The sequence below is a fragment of the Phyllobates terribilis genome, unplaced genomic scaffold, assembly GCF_046119375.1.
Source record: "Phyllobates terribilis strain yellow unplaced genomic scaffold, ASM4611937v1 Scaffold_4__5_contigs__length_816908805, whole genome shotgun sequence".
Classification (NCBI taxonomy): Eukaryota; Metazoa; Chordata; class Amphibia; order Anura; family Dendrobatidae; genus Phyllobates; species Phyllobates terribilis.
Window position 1 is genome coordinate 781,887,162 of NW_027362764.1, and position 7,590 is coordinate 781,894,751.

The following is a 7,590-nucleotide window of genomic DNA, read 5'->3' on the forward strand; positions in this document are numbered from 1 at the left end:
TCCAGGTTTCTGGTTTATAAAGGTAATTACTTACACATCAAACCTGTGTGGAGGAAATCGAGCAATAGGGAGAGATTTAGGATTGTTCCCCAATATTTAGGTTATACCCCAATATCTTCCGCCTCTGATCCACACAACAGTCTGGTGTCCGGCAGAGAAACATCGGAATTTTGCAGTAACAGATTCCATCATAAGTGAAATGGGAAATCGATGAAGGAAAAATGACCAAAAGTCAATGGCCGATATTTATCAAAGCTCCAATCTGATATCAGAAACTTATTCTCATCATTTTATCCTATTTATGTTAATTCACAGACTTTATTATACAGCTGAAGATGAAAAACAATGTTTGTCTTCAATGTGCCCTGGAAGAGGCGGATTTTCTCCACATTACCAGGAAATGCCCAAAGATAGAGAATTCATTGAATTGTTGGGGTAAATCTAAAGATTGAAGGAGCGCAGTGGTCTAATCCAACAACTGATCTTCATTGCTCCATTACTAATTGGGAATAAATGGTGATCACCGGAAAATTCATTTTTAAATTTTCTTCCCCAATTTTTTTTATTCTTTTCTCATCTCTAAGAAACAACTTTTTTTTCAGGAGGTGATTATGGGATATAAACATTCAACAGGAAAAATATATAGTAACATTTATATCAATGGCTACTAATTTATAATTTATTGGAAAAATATATCCGTACATACTGCCCCCAAAAGAGCCTAAATGGCATCAGCCGGAGGGGGCTGTGCCTCTCTGAACTCAAAGATTGAACATTTGTAGTAAAATTTTACACTTTTTTGTGTCTTCATTTCCAAGCAGAATCTACAAAGAAGTAGATAAATACATATCTGGTATTAGATCAGATAAAAATGTTCTAAAAAATAAGGAAATGGCAAAAAGTAATCTTTAATTATAATGAAAAATATGGTGGGATTTATAGGAAGATGGAAACATGGCTGGTGACTTATCCCCGCACTTTGTAATACTATGTAAATCTTCTGCTCCTCGGAAGCAGAAACATCAGGTGGGGAAGGTGTTACATGACAACAAGTCTTCTATTCTCAGCAGAGTCCGGAGGGATCAGGAATATGGAGCCTCCTGCGGTGAGAAATCAGTGGAACAAGGGGGTCTTCATAGGGGGAGATTAGGGTCAATCACATTGTAACTAATGTAAATACACAGCAGCCGGAGCAGAAGACGACCGGAGCCGGACAGGGAGATCTTACACAGAAAATAATCACAGCTTTACTGTTACCATTGTCATATAGAATTCAATAATCCATAGTTGTTGTAAGGAATCCGGCAAATCAGATTCTGGTGAAGCTACAGAAAAATTATCATTCAAGGACTTTTTTCCACAGGTTTTTAAAAAACCTCACATCAAGCAAAGGTTCCCAATCATGGCTAAAAAAGTGCAGAAATCACAGGGTCAATGAGAATTCGCACAGTTATCTCTTATCGTATTTGTTATTAGAACATAATGTAAAAAAATTCTACTTGAGTAAACAGCAGAAAAAAGAAAAAACAAGTGTTCAAAAGATATGAATTTAGGTGAGGAATCTTTAAGAAGAGTAAAACTTTCACCATCAGAGTTTTCGCAGATTTTGCTTTGCTGATGAATGGGATGAGATCCATCTATATATTTCTGCTGAACTTTGCATTACTTTAAAAATTGGAAAATGAACTTTTCACTCTGTTCTTGTGAACATTAGAGCAGGTATGTTTAAGCATATCTCAGACTAGAGCCCCCCCATACACATTACACTATTGTCGGCCAAACTCTCTGAAACTGATAGGTGCCACCAGCACTAAGGTGTATGGGAGATCGGCCAGTTGATTGTCGGGGGGAGATGTTCATCAGACATGTCTGATTTTGGACTTTCGTCTGCATTGTTCTCCTAGAAATAAAATTCTGGCAGAGATGTCTGTTGGTCGCTTTCTCATAGAGAAGACAGGAGTGCTCGGCCAGTGTATGAGAGAGACAACCGACTCGGCTTTCACCTGAAAGATCGACCAAAGCATCGTCTTTAGGGTCCCTCAGGATTCCAGTTTTTGGTCATATAAGATAAAAGCAGGCCAAAATGTCCAATTTCAGTACTAACAACTTATCAAACAACTGAGGAATGATCATTTGGCAACCCACCTTTGACTTGTGTATGGAGGACTTCAGAGTGGTCAACACAATAGTAATAATGATCAAAGTTTGTCATTATGGATGACAATAATCACCAGCTGGCTGTAATCTCCTCAATTTATACACTTGGAAAACGTTATTAAGATTAAATAATAAAACCGCGTCATGCAAAAATTATGGAAAGTGGAATCCATGAAATTTATCAACTTTATCTAGGGAAAGACAAACATCCCAAAATGTTTGTGCAAATGAGGTCTCACAAGATAAAACGATATGTACATAGTTACATAGGCTGAAAAACGAATCAGGTCCATCAAGTTGAATGAATCGCGTAAATTCAAGCTTCTTTAGAGGGGTCTAGGGGATCAATCTTTAGTAACACCCTCCCCCCTGATATTAGCCACAGGAAATAGTCCACTATAAGGTTGGGGGTAACCACTCACATGGTCAATGAGTCTATTCCCTCACTGTATAAATATGAGTAAGTGTGTGCCGCTAAATAATACAGACGTCTACTGATGGGTGAACAAGGAACTTACAAAATAAAAAAATAAGGAAAAGGCGCAAATCATAAACCACCAGCGCACTTTCCATATACAGTCATATGAAAAAGTTTGGGCACCCCTATTAATCTTAAGTTTAATGTTTTATAAAAATTGGTGTTTTTGCAACAGCCATTTCAGTTTGATATATGTAATAACTGTTGGACACAGTAATGTTTCTGCCTTGAAATGAGGTTATTGTACTAACAGAAAATGTGCAATCTGCATTCAAACAAAATTTGACAGGTGCATAAGTATGGGCACCTCACCAGAAAAGTGACATTAATATTTAGTAGATCCTCCTTTTGCAAAAATAACAGCCTCTAGTCGCTTCCTGTAGCTTTTAATGAGTTCCTGGATCCTGGATGAAGGTATTTTTGACCATTCCTCTTTACAAAACAATTCCAGTTCAGTTAAGTTTGATGGTCGCCGAGCATGGACTGCCTCTTCAAATGATCCCACAGATGTTCAATGATATTCAGGTCTGGGGACTGGGATGGCCATTCCAGAACATTGTAATTGTTCCTCTGCATGAATGCCTGAGTAGATTTGGAGCAGTGTTTTGGATCATTGTCTTGCTGAAAGATCCATCCACTGCGTAACTTCAACTTTATCACTGATTCTTGAACACTATTGCCAAGAATCTGCTGATACTGAGTGGAATCCATGCGTCCCTCAACTTTAACAAGATTCCCAGTGCCGGCATTGCCCACACAGCCCCAAAGCATGATGGAACCTCCACCAAATTTTACTGTGGGTAGCAAGTGTTTTTCTTGGAATGCTGTGTTTTTTTGCCACCATGCATAACGCCTTTTTGTATGACCAAACAACTCAATCTTGGTTTCATCAGTCCACAGGACCTTCTTCCAAAAAGAAATAGGCTTCTTCAAATGTGCTTTTGCATACCTCAGCCGACTCTGTTTGTGCGTACTTGCAGAAACGGCTTCTTTCGCATCACTCTCCCATACAGCTTCTCCTTGTGCAAAGTGCGTTGTATAGTTGACCGATGCACAGTGACACCATCTGCAGCAAGTTGATGCTGCAGCTCTCTGGAAGTGGTCTGAGGATTGTCCTTGACTGATCTCACCATTCTTCTTCTCTGCCTTTCTGATGTTTTTCTTGTCCTGACACTTCTGGCCTTAACAAGAACTGTCCCTGTGTTCTTCCATTTCCTTACTATGTTCCTCACAGTGGAAACTGACAGGTTAAATCTCTGAGACAGCTTTTTGTATCCTTCCCCTGAACAACTATGTTGAATAATCTTTGTTTTCAGATCATTTGACAGTTGTTTTGAGGAGCCCATGATGCCACTCTTCAGAGGAGATTCAAACAGGAGAACAACTTGCAAGTGGCCACTTTAAGTAGCTTTTGTCATGATTGCATACACCTGGCTATAAAGTTCAAAGCTCAATGAGGTTACAAAACCAAAAAAAGTGCTTTAGTAAGTCAGTAAAAAGTAGGCAGGAGTATTTAAAACAAGAAAATGATAAGGGTGCCCATACTTATGCACCGGTCAAATTTTGTTTGAATGCAGATTGCACATTTTCTGTTAGCACAATAAACCTCATTTCAAGGCAGAAACATTACTGTGTCCAACAGTTATTACATATATCAAACTGAAATAGCTGTTGCAAAAACACCAATTTTTATAAAACATTAAGCTTAAGATTACTAGGGGTGCCCAAACTTTTTCATATGACTGTATACGTATAGAGAGACAGTAATTGATATATGAAAAGTATAAATTATACAAAAAAAAACAGTAAAAGCATATGTTATCCAATAGATATCAGTCATCGTAATCCTGCATCCAAAGTGCCCCACTGTGGAAACCCCCCACTAACAATCTAATGCACCTGAATAATGATAATGAGATAAAGACAAAAGTAAGAAGTGTAAAACCTATAAATATATTCATCAGAATACATGGAATAATGGGTTGGAGTGGGAAAAGCCATAATTATCAATGTGGAAGATAATATTTTACTGGATTATTTAAAATATATATTTAAGAGAAATGATTGGTAATTTGGTCTGTAAGTGACTTTATACAAACTCGCAAAAAGTAAGATCTTCAGTCAAGGCTTAAAATATTGTCCCTATAGACAGTCTATGTCATTGTAGGCCTCAGCATTATCTATGCGGCCGGTGATTAACACACAAGGGGCCACATGGTATACACAATATATACATGGTAAACATGACAAAAGATATTTTAACGATGGATCACACTCAAGGACTGAAACTTTGTGTATTCATACTGCTATTGTCTTTAAGGATCTAGGTCTTCATATAGCAGTTGAGATGTTACCAGCAGTGGGCTCCATCTTGTTTTGGGGGTATTAACATAACAAAGCCTGAGGTGGGGTGATCAGCACTTATCAAGGCTCCTTCAGTGGTCCAGGGTCACATCAGATCTAATACTGGCATCTGTGAAGACATCTGTGAGACATTAACTCAGAAGTCCAAACCAAGGAGACCTTCAATATGCCAACACCTGACATGTTCAGTATTGAGCACATGGAGATGGACTCCAACGTGGTCGGTGGTCAAGGAGAGGAGAAAAATGAACAGTGTGACCCAGACATGACACCAGGTCTGGAGGAGAAAACCTGTGGGAAGAAGAATTACCAGCGATACCCCAAACCTCCATACTCTTACCTGGCCATGATTGCGCTGGTAATACAAATATCCCCAGACAAGAAGCTGAAGCTGTCGCAGGTAAGAGAACGATGTTATAAAGGAATAAGTTAGTGGGAGATGGACTTAGGACACTACAAATCTTTTAAGGCTGTACTTCTACTGAGTGGTCTTCTAACAATTTGTAGTAAAGGAGAATTCACAATAAAAGCGGTTCACTATTATTAATACATTTACAAAACTGAATGTTGGTTATTTTTTGTCTTTTTAGATTTTAGAGAAGATCAGTGAATTTTTCCCAATCTTCAATGGAGAATATAAGGGTTGGAAAGACTCTGTCAGACACAACCTGTCCTCTAACGACTGCTTCAGAAAGGTGAGGACTCCGTGTGGTCATTTATTGGGGTGACTCTCTTCTAATGAACGTTGGGTTTTTGCATATAAGGGGAGATTTCTTTATATTGTAAGATGTATTTATTTATAAGATGGTGGAAAACATGGAAATGTCAGGTTTCTAATACAAGTTCAAAAGAAAATTGTTGCATTTTACCATTAGATCAGATCTCTTTCTGGACACTTTTCAACTCTGATACAAAAAGTAATTTCACCATAATAACATTAGCGGATTCCAGGTTCTCCTCCATAAACCTCATCACACACAGCGCTGTATGTCTCCTCCTATTTATAACCTCAGTAACAGTTTCCAGCTCATGAATCTCATCTGCTTAATTTTAGTTGTTTTATTATTACATTATTTTTTTGTAACAATTTCACATTATATTAGAAGGTATCGCTTTGCTACATAGTTTCTGACAATCCATATCCCATTCATAATATAATTGATAAATGCCCCCTCACCCTAAAGACCCATATAAAAACACCCAAAGTTCCCAGACTTTTGTATCCCGAGGTGATTATTCCCTAATTTCTAGAGAAATTTTCCTCCATTATCCACCCATCCCCCGATCAAAGCTTTCATCCTACTCAAGGCACAGATATTACATTAAATATGTAGATGATACAAGTGTGATCCTCGTAGTAAAAGAAGAGACAACCTATTGTATGTACATCTTCTACATGATTATCTATGTACACGCCCTGGAGCAACCCTCCATATATCCCATATAGCCACTATTCCCACATACAAAGTTTCACATAATTTCTTCTCTATGACCCCTATATACAGTAATAACTTTCGTAAATTTAAATTTTACTTGAATCATTATCTAAATTTATTTCATTTTTATTTCAGGTGCTGAAGGATCCACACAATACTCAGGCCAAAGGGAACTTCTGGACAGTGGATGTGAGTCAGATCCCTCATGATGCCATGAAGATCCAGAACACTGCGGTCACCATGCTGGACATCTATGCACCTGACCTGGCCCCCTACATCCTTCATGGACATCCCTACAGGCCTTTGGCTTACAACCTTCATCCTCTTCCAAACATGGAGCCCAACAGACCAGACCTGGAAGCTGCTGCTCCGTCCACCTCTTCTTCTCCAGACCCTGCATCCTGTTTTCCATTGATCTTGTGGAATCTTCCTACAGCTTATTCACGATGTGTTGCTCCCAATGTAGTTGCCCCTCCCAGTGTACACCCGCTTGTCCTTTATCCCAACTTCCCATCCATACCCCAGTATAACTATCCATCACCATCTTATTCCAATCCCTCCTTCACATCTTGTTCTAATCCTTCTGCCCAAAACCTCCCCAGCCTGCGACCACAATTACCCCTCCCCCTACGACCCCTGGAATTTAATCACCCTCCTGTAGTTTTCCCACCCAACAGAACGGTGTTTGAAATCCCAGGATACATGACTCGAGCTGGGAATATTCCCTACCAAGGTCCATGAAGGGACCACCAAGGACATAGCTCAATCTTCTCCGGCTTTTGTAAATAGTTGTTCATTTGTGTTTGCTATTTTACTCCTAATAAACTGCTTTTCACTATAAAAATTATTATCCTGGTTCTTTATATGTAAATGTGAGCGTAAAGTTTCCCCATGAAAATTAATTTTCTATTCGCCAAGTATCTCTGTAAGATTCCAGTTTTAGTAATTAGAGATAGTCAAACCCAAACTGTAAAGTGCCCGTGGAAGCCCATGGTACTGTTCAGGTTCAGCATCCCGAACAAAGTTTGTTCAAGGGCTGCAGCACAGCCAATCAACAAGCTTTGCTGGTGTGGGCACTTCCAGCTCAATCACAGCTATGTCACGTATTGGCCTGGCTGTGATTGACTAGGGCACACTGTGTAAAAAAGCAAAACA

The 7,590-nt window shown here is 39.0% G+C and overlaps 1 pseudogene; it reads left to right on the top strand.

The window, feature by feature from the left end:
* Nucleotides 1-954: 954 nt before the first annotated feature.
* On the top strand, nucleotides 955-7,176 carry LOC141264724 (forkhead activin signal transducer 3-like; annotated as a pseudogene).
* Nucleotides 7,177-7,590: the final 414 nt, after the last annotated feature.